Here is an 18873-nt window from a genome sequence, read left to right on the forward strand (position 1 = left end):
ACGGAAGCATGGACTGGGCAGGGGATGTGGGGAGTGCACAGTCTGCTGCCCTGTAACTTTAAACGTGGATGCTGCTCCAAACAGGGCATCAAAGCAATTCAGGTTTGGATTTCAAAGGAGCTGTTCCTCAAGAGGGGGAAGGGACATTCCTAAAAAGTCTTGGGTTTTGACTGTTCAAAATATGCAGAGAATCATCTGGAAACTTTTCATATTGAGCACTTATATTCCAGTTATTACTGCTTTTAATAAATAATGGCATTTTTATGATACATATTTCCTAGTCATCCAAGATGTTCTAATTACCAGGTGAATTCTTAATAATCCCTGGGGTTTAGCTGCAGGTAGGAATACCAGTGAAAGAACCCAATGAAATTTTTTGCTCTTGAGTGCCTGAAATTATTAATATGGAGGAACTGTGTTGCAAAACCCTTCTCTGTTAAGGTTTTATCATCCAAGAAGCTCTGACAGGCCTCTTCCTGGCTGTTATTTGTTGTTCAAACTTTATTTGTTATATGGCTTCTCATCCTCTTGCCCTAAATGTGGGTGATAGATACTTACTAGTTGGAATTTTTTTTTAAATTTTTCCCATAAATGACATTTTCAGGCTGTTCATTAGGTGCTAACTGCATGGCTGCTCAGCAAAACTGTCTGGAAACAAGATCTCTAAACTGATAAACCGCAGTTCTGAAATTGCTGCTTCAGGCAGGTGTTTGCCTCAGGATTGGGGTCTTTGGTTTTTAGCTTTGAAGAGATTGATACCTCATGTCTTTTAGTAAGTTATAGAGTAAATATTGGTTTCCCAGGTTAGAATCTTAAAACCATTTTGCTTTCTTGGCTTTGTTTTTGTCCTGCAAAAGAGTTTGCAGCCACAGCAGGTCTGTACACATTTCTTTGTGCAGAAGGAACAGTGATTAAATGTGACTGAAGCTGTAGTTGTGCCTGCTACTGTGGAAAAGTATTTCCACACTGGGACTTCATCCTTTTTTCCTAAACAGCATTGTGGATGTTGTTGATGCCCAAACATCTGAAACACAACGTGCTGCTCCTGGAACACACAGAGTATTTGATACCTTTGCATGTACTTGGTATGGATCAATACTGTATTAATTTCCATCCACATCTGCACTTTAAATGGTCTCAAATTGAAAGCAGGGATTTAGGGAGGCTGAATGGAACAGCAGTAATTGCCATGTTGGGAAATGAGTAAAGCATGAGTAAGAGATGGGATCACGGTGAAGGTCTGATGCTCTGGAGGGACTGATAAGCAGCTGGGCAGACATGGCTGGTGGAGGAGGAAAGACAAAGTGGAGTCCAAGGATGACAGGAAGATTTCCTGTTCTTGGAACAATGTCCTTGTTCTGTGAATGCCCTTTCCACCTCCGTGACCACAGCAGTGAGCACTGGAAATACAGTGTCACCAAGAGGTGAGGCTGCTCTGTGATGGAGCGAATAAATGCTCTGTTAGTGCTCTGAGGCTGTTACTATTCCAGTTTGTCTCCAGTTCTGTCCCACTGGCATCTGGGGCAGAGCCCACTCTCTGAAGCCTAGGAAGGCTCATCATGTTTGATTCCTTCCTCCCTTTTCCCTTTGATAATCATCTTCTAGAGAAAAGGAAACAAAACCAGCATCTTCCTAATGATTTAAAATGCTGAACATGGTGAAACCCACCAGAAGCCAGGAAAGTGTGATGTAAACCTGCTTCTCATACTCAGGCAGCAACTATACATTATTTAGTCCAAACATTTCCAGCAAAGAAAAGTTTTCCAGCCAGGTTTCTTTTCCCTCCCCTTTTCTCTTGTTTTTTACTCATTCCAGACACGTTTGGGGAGTGCTCCCAGCATCTGTCACAAAGCTTCACATGTGTTTGATGGCACTTGGCTGCCTGGAGAAGCATTTTCCCTCAACTCCTGTACTGCAGTGTAATCAGCATGCCAGGCATGGGAGATCCACACTGAAAAATGGGTTTTAAGCATGAGGCCTCAGTTGTTTACCTGGCTATTTTTATAAATAGCACCTCTTTTCATGACACCTCTAGGCCACAAGGCAAAAGGTGTGGAGGAATACTCATTCTGCAGGATCTAAAAACTGGGGAAAATCCCCCCCAGGTGCAACACGACCAGTGTCCCACAGCTAACCTGTACTCTGTGGTAAATTTTTTTACTCCATCTCAAACCTGAAGGGCTCGTGTGGCCAAAGGCACTGTGGTTTTTAGCCAGTCAGGATATCACCCATGTCCAGAGGTTTTGCCTGAATTCCAGGAGCTGTTGCCTGTGTCATGTAGCACAGGGAGCATGACCTGTCTCCTCACAGGGTACCTTCCCTTCCCTTTGGCTGTGTGACAGATGGAGCCCAGGTTCTTCTGATGGAACACCAGCCAAGCTTCAGAGACTCTGAAATAAAACCACCTTTGGCACTGCAGCTGCCTTGTCTCCTCCTGCTTCACCAGGAGCTGCAGGAAGGCTGTCCAAGGTTTCCTTAATCTGAATGAAAAACACCTTGAGAAGAGTGTTAATAACTGGTGTAATCCCCTCTGGTGTGGGAGGGAATGCCAACATTTCCTCAAGGACCTGGCTATAAACATTTCCAGGGAAAGAGCTGCTGCTGCCAGCTCCTGGGACATCAGGAGGGGAGATAATTACTTAATTAAGGACTGGGGAAGTTCCTTGCTGATCTGTCACATTCAGAACTTCCTATGAGAGCATCTCATCATCATTTATGTTGTTTGAAATGGACTCTTTGGAAGCTTTGCCATGGGAAAAGAGGTTTTCCTTCCAAACCCAGCTCTCTGAGTGGGCAGCAGGCAGTGCCCATCCCCAGCTGCCACAACATTTCACTGAATGGCCATGTTTGTGCAGACTGCTTCAGCTGAGGAACAGCCCTCCAGTTTGTGCAGGCCCAATTAACCCACATAATCTCTTTTTCAAAATAACACAAACACAAAATCTAAACACACTGCACTGACACCCTCTGCATCACCCATTTACATACTCAGAGGAGCCTATCACATCATTCACACCACATACCAACACTTACCTTTGACAAACTCAATGGTTAAAATACATTACAAAATGTAAAATACTGTATACTGTAAAAACTCAAATGTTAAAATACTTCCTTCCCCCAAAGAAAGACCAGGAGGTTTTAAAGGGGTAAAATTATATATGGCTTTCTTTATTCCAGGGAAAAAAGAAAAGGTGGGGGCTTGTTTTAAAACACAAAAGACTTGTTTTAAAGAGAAGAAGTCAAGTCAGGTCAAAAAATAGAAATACCCTTTTCAATTCTAAAACCTCCACAGCTGGTCATTCCCACATGCAAAAACTTAAATAACCTTTCAGGGCTGTAGCAGGGCTAACAAAACCTCCGACCAAATGATAGATGTATTTGGACATTTGGATGTATAAATGTCACACCCAGTGGAATTAAGAGGAAATAAATAGTAATTTGACAGCATTGGCAAGCTGTGTTCTCGACTGTGTAGCACCACCAGCATATTTTACAAGTGTATCACAGTCATGAATAAGCCAGTCCAGACACACACTCACAGACCATTTTTGATTTCCTACTAAGCTACATGCTCATTTTCTTTCCCCCACCCTTTCCAGCTAATAAGGAGCCAAGGGAACGCACTGATCCTTGTCTCTTTGGAACAAATTACCTCCAAATTCTCACAATTGATTCAGACAACTTGGATCATTGGATTGGTAAAACTCCAGGAAACAAGGATAAAAAAAAACAAACTTCCCAGTGATAAGGCATTCTTGACATTTGAATTGTTTGTCATTTACTAAGGACATAAAACCGTGATACCAAAGATGGCACTTGAAATTATCATCATCACTTGGAGACCTGCCTGGGGCTGGGGCTCCCTGCTCCAGAGGGGTTTTTGAGCACACTCAAAGACTCAGTGAGTTCTGCCCCCAACCTCTGCCCTGCAGAAAACATGCTTCTGCCTGCCCAGGGACACATTCTGGCATCAGTCTGATCACTTAATGATACCCCTCCTGCACAGACCGGAGGCATGGAAAAGATTTTCATCTCTGAGTTCACCCTGGCTTCTGGAAGTAATAAAAACTGTTTCCTCCTCTTCTTCTCACCAGGAAGAGCAAATCCTTTGAAATCCAGCTGCTTTCAGGTCATAGCTTGGTTGGTTGGTTTGATCACCTTCATTTTCATATAATCACAGACTGTTTGGGCTGGAAGGGACCCCAAAGCCCAACCAGTGCCACCATGGCAGGGACACCTCCCACTGTCCCAGTGTCCAGCCTGGCCTCGGGCAGTGCCAGGGATGCATTTTTTTTGTTCATTCATAGTCAAACATTCTCTTTCAACATGAAGAGCAAATACCAGGAAAAAATATATCTAGGCAAGACATAATGATAAGTTCTGTTAAGTCTGTCACATCCCTATTTTAGATTAGTTCTCAGTGCCAATAATTTATGCACTCACCGATGGATATACAGAAATACAGAGCATTTCGAAGACAGAATTATTCAGCATAAAAACACTCCTGGTCAGAGCATACCGTGCCGTTGGTACTTGGGCAGCTCAGCTGCTCACTAATGGAGCTGTGGACATGTCCCAGATGAGAACACAGACCTTGTCTCTTTCCACCATGCCAAAACACCCAGCAGCTTTATGGGGAGCAGCACTCAGCACATGAGAAAAGCTCAGGGCAGATAAGGAAAACCTTTTCCAGTTTGTGTTCTGAGAGAAACAAGACTATTGATGAACTATTAATTATAGTGAAGGATGTTCACTAAATTGTATGTAGAGGCAGAAAGAGTGGGACCTACTCAGACTTTAAATCAGCCAAGTGATTTAAACTGCAATCCCGATCTCAGTCGTATAAATAACTATAACGCAAGTATCTCTAAGATGTTTCATCAATTTATTACAAATTATAACTGAAATTCTCAGGCCTGTGCAAGTCTGCTGTGCTACTGATACAGATTTTGGCCCTCTCCACCTTCCAAACTATTATTTCTCTATTGCATGCCCACCTGGAACAAAGTCACTTGGGACGACTAAATAATCTTCACTTCCAAAAACCCCTGTTCCGACAGACTGCTGTTTTATTCTCTTGAAAGTTTTATTCTTAGAAATAAGACTCTTATCAAAACTTTCTATCTCAGACAAGACATGATTAGCCCCCATTTCAACATAAAATGTTCTTGTTTTGGAGGGAAAATAAAGATTTCTATGTAAATGCAAAGAATAATGCCTCAGAATGTCGACAAAATTTACAATTCACTAATGTGTATGATGCTACCAGATGATACTCATAGGGAATGACAATAGATGTGTGTCCAACTGGATATTATCCCTGTTCCAAAAGTGCAGACTAATCTCAGCTGTCCATGTGATTTACAGCATCACTAATGGAAGCAGTTTAGCAACATTTTCTGGCAAGCAAGAGCATGTGCACCAGGGAGAGGGAGAAATATCCCACACTGGAGGGAGAGGATGTGTTTGCTGAAGGGGAGAAGGATCCTGTCAATGGAAAACACACAAACAGAATTAAAACATTCTGGGGTTTCCTCCGTGGTGCTTTATATCCATTGGGGACTACATAAATTAGACTTACTGGCACTGAGAATTAATCTAAAAAATGTTGATAATATTAAGACCCAAACAGGGCAAAAATGGTTTTAACTCATACTTGGTTGTTTTCAACAAAATTGCCCCAACATCATTCATGCTATTTTGTCACAACAGTGCTCTATTTTGTGATAGTAATTGCCCATTGTGCTTAAGCTTGGAAGCCTCTCTTCCCTCACAATTTCTTTTTCACTTACAATTCCCTTTTCCTCAGATGCTGGATTGTCACCCATTTGCTCCTGCAGGATAGCTCACATGACACTATTTCTGCTAAGTCTAACAGAAATAGCACCTTACCTGGAATTGTCACACCTGCCAGGTGATTTGCCCAGTGATTTTTCCTCCCTTTCTGAGAAAAAAACCAAACCCAGTCAGCAGTTGAAATGCATAAAGTGGATAGAACCAACCTCTTTGGTTCTCTGGGAAAATAAACTGGAGAGAAGTTCTGTTTTCTCAAGGGCTAGTTTTTCTTGACCATTTTTTCTTGTTCTTCTGGCTCCTGCTTGGTGGCTCCTTTCCACAAGCAGCCTGGGAGAAAGAGTCCAGGGAGGCTCTGGGGCCACCAGGGAAATCAAATGGAATCATTGCAAGTGACACAAAGCAGTAAATGAGTGTCTTCCCTCCCTCAGGCTGTTTACATTTCTAAAGCTTGGGTGATTTAAATGCTAGGATTAATTAAATGTATCACTAGTCAATTCTGCGGAAGTTAAGTACATCCGTTTCGTAATGGTAAGAAAAGTGAAGAAACTAGAAACAGGAGGATATTTCTCTTTTCTACCACATCTGGTATAAAAAGAGTATGTTTTTCTAGGCAAGCATGAAAATGGAGATGAAAGAGGAGTTCTCCATTAAAAAAAAAAAATAAAACCAAACCAAAAAAAACCCGGTTGATTATGATTATGGAAGTGGTAGGGAATGAATCAAACCAGGAAAAGCTGCTGCCAACCTGCACAAATGTTATGGCTGATTGTCAAAATTCAGTCACGCAGGAGAAGAAACACCAGGCTGTTTGTCCCTAATCAGAGTCTGACAGGGCCACACTCCACTGGCTGGAGTGAGCAGCTCCTTCCTCACTGGGGCTTCTGTGATCCACAGAAGAACCATGGAGTCATCCAGGCTGGAAAAGACTCCAGGCTCATCAAGCTCAAAGACGAGCACAGCACCACCAAGGACAGCACTAAATTCTGTCCCCAAGTGCCACCTCTGCACATCTTACTTACCCATGCACAGGGCAAAAAACATCAATTTTTTCCAGTTAAGACAGCAAAAGTTAAAAGGCACAGCCAGGATATTTTTCCCAGGAAAAAGATCTCATTTCTGCTGCTCTGTCTGCTTTTGCACTGCTTAGAGAGAGGAAATGTGGCTCGCCCTGATTCTCCAGCCCCAGGCTCTTTTCAAAGAGCAAACTGGCTGCCACATTGTGCACAACCAGGACAAAAATCTTAGATTTGCTCTCCAAACAAAAGCCACCTTGTCCTTTTGCTGCCAGAAGCTTTCATCACCTGCCTCTGGAATAATGAAGGATGTGCCAATGGTGGTGTTCCCATGGAGAGCTCAGAAGACAAGTCCCCAGCTGTCCCTCAGGGAAAAATACGAATTGTCATTTTAGAGATGCCTCAATCCTCACATTTTTAAGTGGAATCATTCCTTGACATTTTCCAGGCCAGGTAGGATGGGACTTGGAGCACCCTGGGGTAGTGGAAGGGGTCCCTGCCCATGGCAAGGGTGGCACTGGGTGATCTTCAGGGTCCTTTCCAACCCAAACCATTCTGGGGTTCTAGGATTGATATCACATTTACTTATAATAGGCATTTTTCTGGATGTGTGGGCATTAGGACAAACAATTTCAGAGATAAGAGTTCATACAGATTTCCAAAATACACAGTTCTTAAACCACCAGTTCTTCACTAGGTACAATCATACCCAAATTTTGAATTAAGTGTTTTAGCAGATTATGAACCACAAAACCCAGAATTTTCACCAAACTCCCACAGATCTCAGCTAAAGCAGGACTCTGCCCTCCTTTAGGGTTTCTCACCCTGCAAAACTGGCATAAACCCTCCATGAATTTTGTATCTAGGAAATATTTTAAACCTGAAACGTTTCCAGCAGAATTGCTAATGCTGGATTCCACAGAGAAACATTCCCATCCCTGGAAGTGCCCAAGGCCAGGTTGGAACAACCTGGGAGAGGGGAAATGGTAAAAAATTTTTAGAAAATGCTAGTTAGACCAGCTAGAAAATACAGATCAATATAAACTGCAAAAGATATAGAGAAAGTCTTCAGCAGAAGAGGTTTCCATGGAAGAGGAGCAATTAATCCCACTGCCACTTAATAAACCTGGGGAAGACATGGAATTTGGGTAACACAAGCCACACAAGGTGTCCCAAACCAGGGCAGGTGCTGATGAAACACTGTTTATGGTTAAGGTGACAAGAACTACATTTCTTCCTTTTCCTGTGGAAAAGGTTGTGTTCTAAAGTGTATTTTGTTCTGAGGTAGAACAACAGTTTGGGGAAAACATAGTAATAATAGAAGTTCAAAAATACTTTTTTATAATATAATTGTTAGTTTATTGGAATAATCTGAAAAAAAAAAAATCTAAGCAGCTGAAGAGACAGACAAAGCCTGAGACCTGGCAATTTTGAGTGGAAAGTGGATAATCACAGGGAAGGCTCCCAGAGTCAATGTTTCAAGGAGAAAACAGGATTTTAGTGAAAAAGCCACTTCTGTTTCAGTGAGGTAGCAGTCAGAAAAAATAATCCCACTGAAGTTAAACCTTAGTTTGACCTTGATTACCCAAGGCAGAGTGTCTTGATCAGGAATGTGGTAAGGACCAAGGTCCAAGTCCTCAGCAGAAGGGGAGGAACAGCAGGAAGCCACACCTGTGCTTTATCTGGGTGCACAATGAAGCCTAAAAGAACTTCCAGAAAATTTATGGGGAACTCTCAGACACCTTTCACACATTTGAGAGTAATTTTTCATAAATGCCATTGGCCAAAGTCTGGGTGACTGCAGGAAAATCAAAATCAGACTTTTTGCCCCAGCTGCAAAATGCAGACCTGTGCCTGGGGAAGGGAAACAACAGAAATGAAAGTGACAGGTAAAACTCCAGCTTTTCTTGGGACAGCAAATCCATACAGGAGCACAAACAAAGCTGCTCTGATTTATGCTGCTGACATAAAAGAATCCCCACCTAAGAGTGCCTAACAGCCCCTTTCCTCCCCGCAGCACGGGGCTGGCAGGAAATTCCACATATCCAGGGAGCTGAGCTCCAGGAATGAAAGCTGCCATTCAGAACCAGCCTGAGCAAGGCAGCAGCACTGAAATTGAGCATCTGAGCCATACCTGCATCATAAAACCTTTCAGTTTTGGTTTTTTTCAGTTTTACCGTGGTGGGATTTTGCCACAGGACAGCCAAAGTTCAGCCCTGAGTTGCTGACATATTAAATCTAAACATACCAATAATCGTGGTGTGAAACCACAGTTTTGATTCCCATTTCAATTCTGTTTTGTCGAGCAGAGGCATTTCTGGTGCAGGGAAATAGGTAGGATTGGGATCACACTGCACTTGAAGAAAAAAGAAAATTCCAGAACACTTTGTGCTCTTTCCCCTTTCCTTTCCTTTCCCCTTTCCTTTCCCCTTTCCTTTCCTTTCCCCTTTCCTTTCCTTTCCCTTTCCTTTCCTTTCCTTTCCTTTCCTTTCCTTTCCTTTCCTTTCCTTTCCTTTCCTTTCCTTTCCTTTCCTTTCCTTTCCTTTCCTTTCCTTTCCTTTCCTTTCCTTTCCTTTCCTTTCCTTTCCTTTCCTTTTCCTTTCCTTTCCTTTCCTTTCCTTTTCCTTTCCTTTCCTTTCCTTTTTTAAAGACAGAAGTCCCATGATAAGATGCCTGTTGTAAGGATTTATGGACATCCACACAGCAAGACTGGAAAAAACTCTCTTGTGTAACAAACCTTCAGGTAATCCCAAACTGCAGAATTTAAGACTGTTCTATTGCCAGCATTTTCATAGCCATTTTTATAGCAGTGGGTTGTTTTCTCAATTATTTTCCTACAGAAAATCCCATTCCAAACAATAGGAAAAGCATTCTGGAGTGTAAATCACTGTAGCAAGCTTCAGGATATGGAGCTTTAGAGTGAACCCACCACAGAACTGCTGGTTGGGGAAAAGTCTGAGGAGATGTTTTCGTATGAGTTAAAGTGAAAAATTGTGTGAAGCCACCGCTAGGACACATTACGAGGTTTATGTGTCCAAAAAAATTTTTTTTAAGCTTTCCCAAAAGAATGTAAGTTCATGCCAATGGTAATGTCAGATGATAAAGGTGTCAGTCTCATATACCAACACTGAAAGTCCATTTACAGTGGAGATGAACCTTTATTCACACACTCAACTTCACTATTTAGTTGTTCCTATCAAGAAAACCATATGTACCTACTCTTTGTTACTCTTGTCAAGTTCATCAGCCCCCTTAAAACCACAAAAGATGGCTTTTGTTCTTTTATTTGTTCTTATTCCAGGTTCTCATTAAAACTACAACCTATCTCTACTTTCTTGCTGCCTCTATCTGCCTTATTAAAGCGTTTGCCTCAAAAAATAAAGGGGCAGAAATGTACAAAGCAATGAATCAGATGTAAACAGAGGTATCTGCAGCCTGAACCTGCTTTATGATGTTCTTGGGCTGTCTGTTATGAAGCATATTTCCTGGTGAAGAAAACAGATAACCCCTCTATCTAAAAGACAATTTGGGAATTTGGGAGCAGGGACAGGGAGTTTAATCACGATTTCTGTAGCTTGCTTTCAATGCAACCTCTCAGCATGTGCACAATGATCCTCTGAGTCAGTGAATAAACTGATTTTTAATATATTGTTAGCTGGTATGAGATGGAAAAAACTACTTTGGAGAATTTAATGTCTAGAATATTTAAATTTTCTGGCCTAAATTACTACGGTCTACAGGCAAATGTGTTTGGCATGAGTTAAGGCTCTGGCTCATGAGATAATTCTTGGCTTTCTCAGCAGTGACACAGCTTTCTCAGTCATGTATGGAGCATTTATTAATTAATGACAAGGTGTTAGTGGAAACAATTAGCTCCAAACTCCTCACTGTGCAATAGATACATGTTTTTTTTAGCATTTGATCAGAGAAGGGTGTCTCAGCAACTTGCATTATTGTTGTGGCCACCATGTCAACTGGACTGCTCTCATGAGAGGGTTTGAGAAAAGACCATACCAAGACTCTAAGTCAGAGTCTAATTCAAGTCCAGATCTAACCTTTTTCTAGGCAAGACCTAATAAATTCCCTTAAATCAAACTCTTAAGGGGAAGAAAAGATACTTTATGAAGCTTTGTTCTCTTAACTCCGACACCCATGATGTCACACTAGCACAGGCAATTGCATGGCTTTCCTCACTTAAAAAACATGACTCAGCCTTAGATTTTTAGAAAATGTCTGAAATTAAGTAATGTTGTGCCAGGATTTACCTTATTGCTGCAAGCAAATTGAAACAGCCCTTAAAATATGCCAATATTCCAAACATAACAGCGAGCGAAAAATTGCCGTTTTTAAAGGCGAAACTAATTTTCTCATGCACAGAAAAAGTCCTAAAGGAGTTTTAGCTGGGAATTTTTTTTTTTTTTTGGACTGTCAGAAGCTCTGTCACAGGACCCCTCATAAGAGGCTGCTGATAAGACCCCCGTGGGCACGAGGGGAAGGGCACAGCAGGGCCATGGGTGAGGGATGGAGACGTGCGAGCATCTGCATGCACCAGCGATAGAGAGGGACAGGGTCAGTTCCCCTGGTGCCACCATGTGGGATCTCAGCACCTCAGGACTGAGGTGCCGAGTCACCAAGACCACCCTTGGGGGGCTCGGGAGTCCTGGAATGTTGCCAGAAGTGTCTGGTGGCTGGACTTTGATCCTACACAGGAGACGACACCTGTATGAGGATAGGAGGGTTTCACCGGAGTGAATGGTGAAGGGATTGGTTAATTAGAGGGTGAGACACAGGGTTTAGGATTTCTGTACAGGGGGGTTTAGAGAAGTAAGATGGAGGAATTGGGGCGTGTCCTGTCCTTCTTCTTCTTCTTCTTTTCCTCCATCTTCTGTGGTGATGGTGGCACTTTGGGATTGGTCATTACTAAAAGTGCACTGGGCAATAAGAATAAATGGTATTGGGGAAAAATGATAAATATTGTATACGCAACTTTGAGTATAAAGATAGGTGACAGCCCGGAGGGCAGGGAGTGTGCTCATGGCTGGCTGCTGAGCAGAGCTCTGTCGGGCCGAGAGAAAATCTTTTAGATAAACAATTAATAAACATAAAGACCGAAAGAAGAACTGAAGCCTCTTCTCGTCCTTTGAAGCGCGGGCTGCCCCAAGGTCACCCCGGGCCTTTCCAGGCCATCCAAACAGCCGAAAACTGGACAACTGGCGTCCGCTGGGTGAGCTCGAACCCCCACCAAAACCTTTCGGGGGGGGAGCAGCCTCGAAGCCCTGAAGAGCAGAAGAGCCAAGAGGGCAGCTCCGACCTTCGACGAGCTCCCAGGAGAGCACTGATAACTCCTGAGGAGAGAAGCCTGAAGAAAAAGAAAAAAAAAAAAAAAAAAGAAGAAGAAGAAAGACAGGACACGCCCCCAATTCCTCCATCTTACTTCTCTAAACCCCCCTGTACATAAATCCTAAACCCTGTGTTTCACTCTCTAATTAACTAATCCCTTCACCATTCACTCCGGTGAAATCCTCCTATCCTCATACAAGTGTCATCTCCTGTGTAGGATCAAAGTCCAGCCACCAGACACTTCTGGCAACATTCCAGGACTCCCGAGCCCCCCAAGGGTGGTCTCGGTGACTTGGCACCTCAGTCCTGAGGTGCTGAGATCCCACACCCCTGGTGCCACCAGAGCCAGGCAGGAGATAAAACACACTGAGTTACCTCAGTTTTACCTCCCTTAAAACCACTGGTGTGCCTGCAGAAGGGTTCGGGTGGGCCAAGTGCGCGAGCAGTAAAAGGTGTGCTGGGAGGCCTGACCTGAGCTGCTCGCCACAAAGTTCAGAGAGAGAGGAGACTGAGCCCTTCCAGAGCTTCCTTTGCCACAGGAATTACATCCACATCACCAGTCCTTTCCCAACTCCTGAGCTCCTGAAAGGTTCCAAACCCTGCAGGTGAACTTTGGCATGCACGTGGTAAAAGAAATAAAATTTTGGCTGTCAATTCGTGGTACACTTGGACAATCCCAGGCAGCTCTGACTTGATTCTCACCCAGCAGTAAAAGGTATTTATATCTTCCCTTTCTCAACCTAATAACTTGCTTGTTTGGGCCAGTTATTTTTCCTGTTCTTGGCTCCAGCCCTCCCATTAGTGAGTATTATAATGTTCAGGAAAAGAAACCCAGCTGGTGGACTGAAGGCTCTGCACAAATTAAATGGGAAGCTTGCAGCATGCCTATTTTTCATCTAAACACTATGTGCATTTAATTCAGGGTTACAAAAGCTGCTGTGTCTTCAAGGTTTCATGTATAGGTACATCTCAGAAAAGACAGTGAAAAAAATTTAATGCATTTTCATCTATTTTATCTCAATGCAGCCTAAAGAAATATAAGCTTAAAACTATCACCATCTCTTCAAGGTCAGCCATACCTTACAGCAGGGGTGAAGCCTCCTGCATTTAGGAAATTTCTTTCCCCAAAACAACTCCCAGAAGTCCACTCTGGGTCTTCAAGCAGTTTATGGCCATGAAAGAATCTCAGAATGCCAGACTGGTTTGGGTTGGAATGGAACCCTAAATCCCATCCAGTGCTACCCCCGGCCATGGCAGGGACACCTCCCACTGCCAGGGAACAATTCCCAATTCCCAAGATCCCATCCAGCCCTGCCCTCTGGCAGTTTAAACTTGTCCTAACCCAAAAAATGATTATTATTTTGCTCATTTTAACCAACTTTGCTCAAGAAAGTTCCTCCATGTAGGCCAAAACATGCGAGAAATATTCCACCTGCGAGCTTCTTAATATTTTGTGCAACATGTAATACCCAAGTAGTAATTTCTAAAAATTATTCCCTGAACAGAAACTTAATTTCATCTTTTATCAAAGTTTTGTATTATCACATATAAAAGCAGTTTCTTGAGTTTGTTTTTTTTTTAATTCTTTCTTTGTCTTCTTTTTCTTCCTTAGCATAATAATGCTTGACAAGAATTCTGGAGACAAAACTAAAATGACATTATAACTTCTTTATCTCCGTTTTTTATTGTACTTGAATAGAGCAGTGCACTACAAAGTGTCTTCAAATCAGGTTTCTGAAAGTTAAAAATAAAGGATCATGATGGAATTGGAAGACTCCCACAGAAATTTCATGGGAAGTAGTGCCACTCACACAGACATTGTGTGCTTGGAAAATCCCTGCCTCCTCATCAAATTGTACTGTACAATTTATTGTCACTAAAATGCAGTACAAAAATGAAGAGGGTATGATGTGCAGCTTTGTTCCCAGCTTTTCTGAAGAATAATTGCTTGCTGTAAAACCCCCTTGATTTTGGAGTTGCACTCATGGATTGTGGAGATTCTTTCCAGTGCCACAATCAAAAATCCAAATTCTGCTCCGTGCCACTCTCGGTGGGTGAAGCCCTTATTGGTAGGTCGTCACCATGAGTCAAGATAAACAAATTAAATTTCTTTCACATCCACAGTCATCCTCCACAACACCCCTTTTCTTCACCATTTCACCTGATCCTGAGCAGAAATTGATCTGAACATTCAAAAATTCACTCACCTTTATTCCTAAAGTGTAAAATCCTGGAGTGGGAGAAGGAGAGGCATTTTCATGGAAAAAAACCAGGGTTTCACCCAAAGCATGTGATCCTTTTCAGAAGGTATGCATTGTTTGGAATTTTTTATGACATTCCTTCCCATCAGCTCACTGTCCTTGGTGGAAGATGGGCCTGCTGTGAGTTAATTGTGATCACTGAGTTCACACATGAGGAATTTTGTTCTGATTCAGTCAGCATGAAAACTCTTTGTGGCACAGGTTTTACTGACAGTGAGAATGGGATTTTTATTTTAATGTTAATAATCTTTTGGTGAATTTTGGACTGGGCAACGCAAGGATAAATGGGATAGTAGCATGATTGGAACAAAGCAATTAAAACTGAGCAAAAATGAGTCAGCTTTCATCTGACCCTTCTCTTAAAAGGGTTGAAGTTTTCATATTGTATATACTGTATTTTTTTTCATATTTATTCATATAAATAGGCTCAGCTTGGCCACAGAGCGTTCCACTGCTTCCATTAAACCTTCGTGGCTTGACAGGCATTACCTCCACAGGTATCAGCCATACCCTGGTGTCTCCCACAGGCTCCTAGACAAATCCCAGCTAATTTAATTCAAGAAGAATTCTTAATTTCTCACAGGGCCAGATGGTCACTGAAAGGGGAGACACCTCATTTCAGGTCTCAGTGCAGCTCCTGAGCTCCTCAGCACCAATGTATTTGCCAGTTCTGGGAACATCTAACACGTGTCACGTGACAAGAGCTTGCCTTGGCAACCCACTCCTGTTTCCCAACACCATCCCTCCCTGAGCCCTGGGGTTCTGGGAAGAGTTGGGAGTGGGAAAGGCTGGCTGGGCAAGGGAGGCTGTCAAGAAAGGAGGTGGAAAAACTGGGAAAGTTTGAGGTAGATGAGCTAATCACCAGGCAGAGGCAGAAAATAATTCCAGGATAAATATCAGGTCCTTTGTTCCAAAGAAAACTTCTTGCTCAGAGTCAGACAGTCTTTCCCAACATCAGATAAGGTCTTGGCAGGGGGAAGCTCCAAGCACCTAAAGGACATCAATTCTGAACAGTTTAGAGATTCAGTCTTGGTGCAGAGCAAGGCTGATGATGCCTGTAAAAAACTCAAGAATATTTAAAAAAAAAATTGACCCCCACAAAAGAAAATTCTCCAATACTCAGAAATCTCCCAAAGAAAAGAAAAGAAAAGAAAAGAAAAGAAAAGAAAAGAAAAGAAAAGAAAAGAAAAACCTAAAAGAAAAAGGTGCAAACCCATTTAGGAAGAGCACAGAGTATTACGTAGATTCTCTATTAACCCTATTTATTTGAGCAGTAGTAGCACAGAGAAGAGGAATCAGTACTTTCCTTCCTGCAGGGAGCATTGATACTCGTTAGAGTAATTGTTCTCATTAGAGACTCACTCATTAAGCAGAATAGAGGAAAGCTGTGTGTGTGTCATCTTTCCCATTCCCAGCTGTTGGTAAAGAAACCCAGCCCTGGAAGGAGGGAGAACTGCAAATGTTAACTGCTACCCTGACATTCATAGCCATGTAATTTCTGCAGGATATAGGAAATCCTAATTTATTTTTATTCCAGGCTTATCACGGAAAATTGATTCTTTCCCCAGTTTATCCAGAATGGGATATGGACAAAGGCGCGCATTTGCTAGGAAAATAAAGAAATAAATTAACGTGATTTTTGTTTTGTTTTTGGAGGAGCTAAAACAAGGATTTCCCTGTTGCAGGCAGCGGGGTCATGTGCAATAATCTGGCCATTGTAAACCCATATCTGCTCCTAATTCCCAGCCCAGCACCAGATGTTCCCAAGGCGTGCTCCCTTGCAAGGCTGAAGAACAATAACGCCGGGATTTTGGCTCCCGTGTTTCAGCACCTCATCACGGCTGTTAGGAAATGGGCAGAGGGATTTCAGGGCTGTCACCCTGCCAGGGAGGCTCTGCTGGCCCGGGGGGGGATTTATTGGAGGGCTGGGGTGGTGGCTGCAAAGCCAGCCTGACCTAGGGTCAGCATCCCAGGAAGGGCTGGCACCCCTCCAGCCAGTGGCCAGCCCCTCTCACACAGATCAGGTTTTGGGACTCTCGTGCCTGTGGCCAAGCCCTGGTGATTTGAAGGGGCTGGATGCTCCATGGGGCCGAGGGTGTGAGGGTTACAAGGGATGCTCTGTGCTGGGGATCAGCCCCTGGCAGTTGCCACCATGGCTCCTTTCCCTGCTGTGTCCAACAGGTGCCCCCAGGCTGCCAGCAGCCCCCTTGATGCCTTAGGGTTTTAGTTTTTGTATTTTTCAAATCCTGTACTGCTTTAAGGTATAACTCTAAACTCCATATAGAGTGTTAGTTACTCTCTTCACAGACAAAACAATTCCTCTGGGCCTGCGGTCCAAGGATACCCTACAGCCTCAGGCCCTGAAAGTATAAACAAAAGTGAACTGGGGGGAGCAAACTGGGGGTAAATGACTTCATAACCTGAAGCTGGAATTGGAGGATTAACCCCTGATATGTACATGGACCAAACTCATAATTGTGTGAAAAACTTGTGACTGTTTGTCCATTTTTGAGCGTAACGCTGTGGAGGCTTTGTCTGCCCTCAGTGTACCTGCAGGCCCTTCATTAAATATATCCATTTTTATTCTCTTAGTTCCGTCTGGCCTCTGTTTTCAGATGAGCCCAAAAAAGGCCTCACCCAGGAGAACTCCAGGCTGGCTGCAGGCCAGAGGGTCTCCAGACCTTGCTCCTGGCTGGCTCAGTGTGTCCTGTGTCACACCAATGGTGCCACTCTCCTCCCCTGTCACAACTCTTCTCCTTTCTTTTATTCCCAGCTTTGCTGATCGCCCCATCTTCCAGCACCCACTTTGCATTTGGGGCTCTGCTGCCCCAAAAGTGACCCCCCCACCCCCTCAACACAGAAATGGGAGTGAGGGGATTTTTCCTCCAAAAAAAAGGAAAAATCCACAAATCCACAGGTTTTTACCACAAAACCTTTGGGCATTGGGATGGCCATGCCAAGCCCCTGAAGAAGGGTGCAGATAAGATATCTTCTGTTGTTTTTGTTTCCCAAACACCTGCGGGGTGCATTGTGAATTAGGATGGATCCTCCTGAGCTAATTTTCCTCTATAAGGACAGTAATTCCCACCAAATAAGTTGTAGCTTTGTGACATCTCCCCCTGCAATTACTGGGGTGTGTGGTTTGGTTTGGTGACCTTAAATGTGTTTTCCAACCTTAATTCTGTGAAGGTAGAATGCTAATCTTCAGTCTATATGTTGTATTAAAGTTCTCGTATTGCTTCAGCTAAACAAATGATTTTCAAAACTTCTGTAAAATTGTGATGTGAGTAAAAGAAGACTCTGGCATAAGAATTAATAATTTCTTATCACACTTTACATGGGAAGGAACCCAACTGTTGATGAGTTATTTGCATTATTAAGTCTCCAGAGCAAAAAGATAGCAATGCTCAAATGCATATGGCTGTTTTTTTAGAGATAGAAGCAATTTATACATATCCCTGGAGATAGGAATCACAGAGCTGTAAAGCTGATGAAGAAAGTCACAAAAATGGGCAATTACACTTGGTGGTGGTACGTGCCATGAAGATGTGTATCCTTTGCACAAATACTTTTCATTTTGAAAGGTCTTGGTTGTGACATAAAGTCTCAGGCATGAAAAGTGTGGGACTCACCTGAGATTTAGCAGTTCTACAAGAAATAAGGTTTGCTCTGCCTTGTTTCCAGAATAAAATGAGCTTGTTTGCACAGCAGAATTTCTGAGTGAATTAGAGGTATTGCCCTACTTGCAGTCAGAAGTTTTTTATTGCAACAGGATGGATGTAGCCAACCCCTGCCTTGAGGCAGAGGCATTTCTACAGTGATGTTCAAAACCAAGAACACAGGGAAAGCATGGACAATTTCCTTAAAATGTGTTACCTTCTAAATGAAATCTTTATAGGCTTTAGAGAGTAGTGTACTAATTGTCTAATTGTCATTTGTCATTAAAGCTAAATGCTAAAACTTGTCTCTCTTTCTTTTGTTTTCATTGGGGATTGGTTTTGGAGGGGGTTTTTGGCTGTTTTTTATTGTTTGGTTGTTTCTGGTTGATTTTGTATTTAGTTCGTTGGTTTGGTTGGATTTGGTTTTTTGGGAATTTTTGGGGTTGTTTGGGGTTTTTTTTTGATTGGTTTTTCTTTGTGTTTTTGTTTTTGTTTTTGTTTTTTAATTTTTTGGGGTTTGTTTTGGTTTTTTTGTAAAAAAGCCTTTGAGTCCCACCTGAGTCAAGCTGAATTTTACTAAGCATATAAAAGCAGTAGGACATCATCCTACTGAGCAGTTACAGAAAACATTGTCAAGGAGCAGGAAAAGAACACCTGGAGGAGCTAATAATGACAATCTAATGGTATTGAAGAATCAGGGAAGGGTTTGGGTTGAAAGGGGCCTTAAAGCTCAGCTCTGTCAAACCCTCCTGCCATGGCAGGGTCACCTCCCACTGTCCCAGTGTCCAGCCCGGCCTCGGG

This window comes from Zonotrichia albicollis, chromosome Z (assembly GCF_047830755.1).
Source record: "Zonotrichia albicollis isolate bZonAlb1 chromosome Z, bZonAlb1.hap1, whole genome shotgun sequence".
Taxonomy (NCBI): Eukaryota; Metazoa; Chordata; class Aves; order Passeriformes; family Passerellidae; genus Zonotrichia; species Zonotrichia albicollis.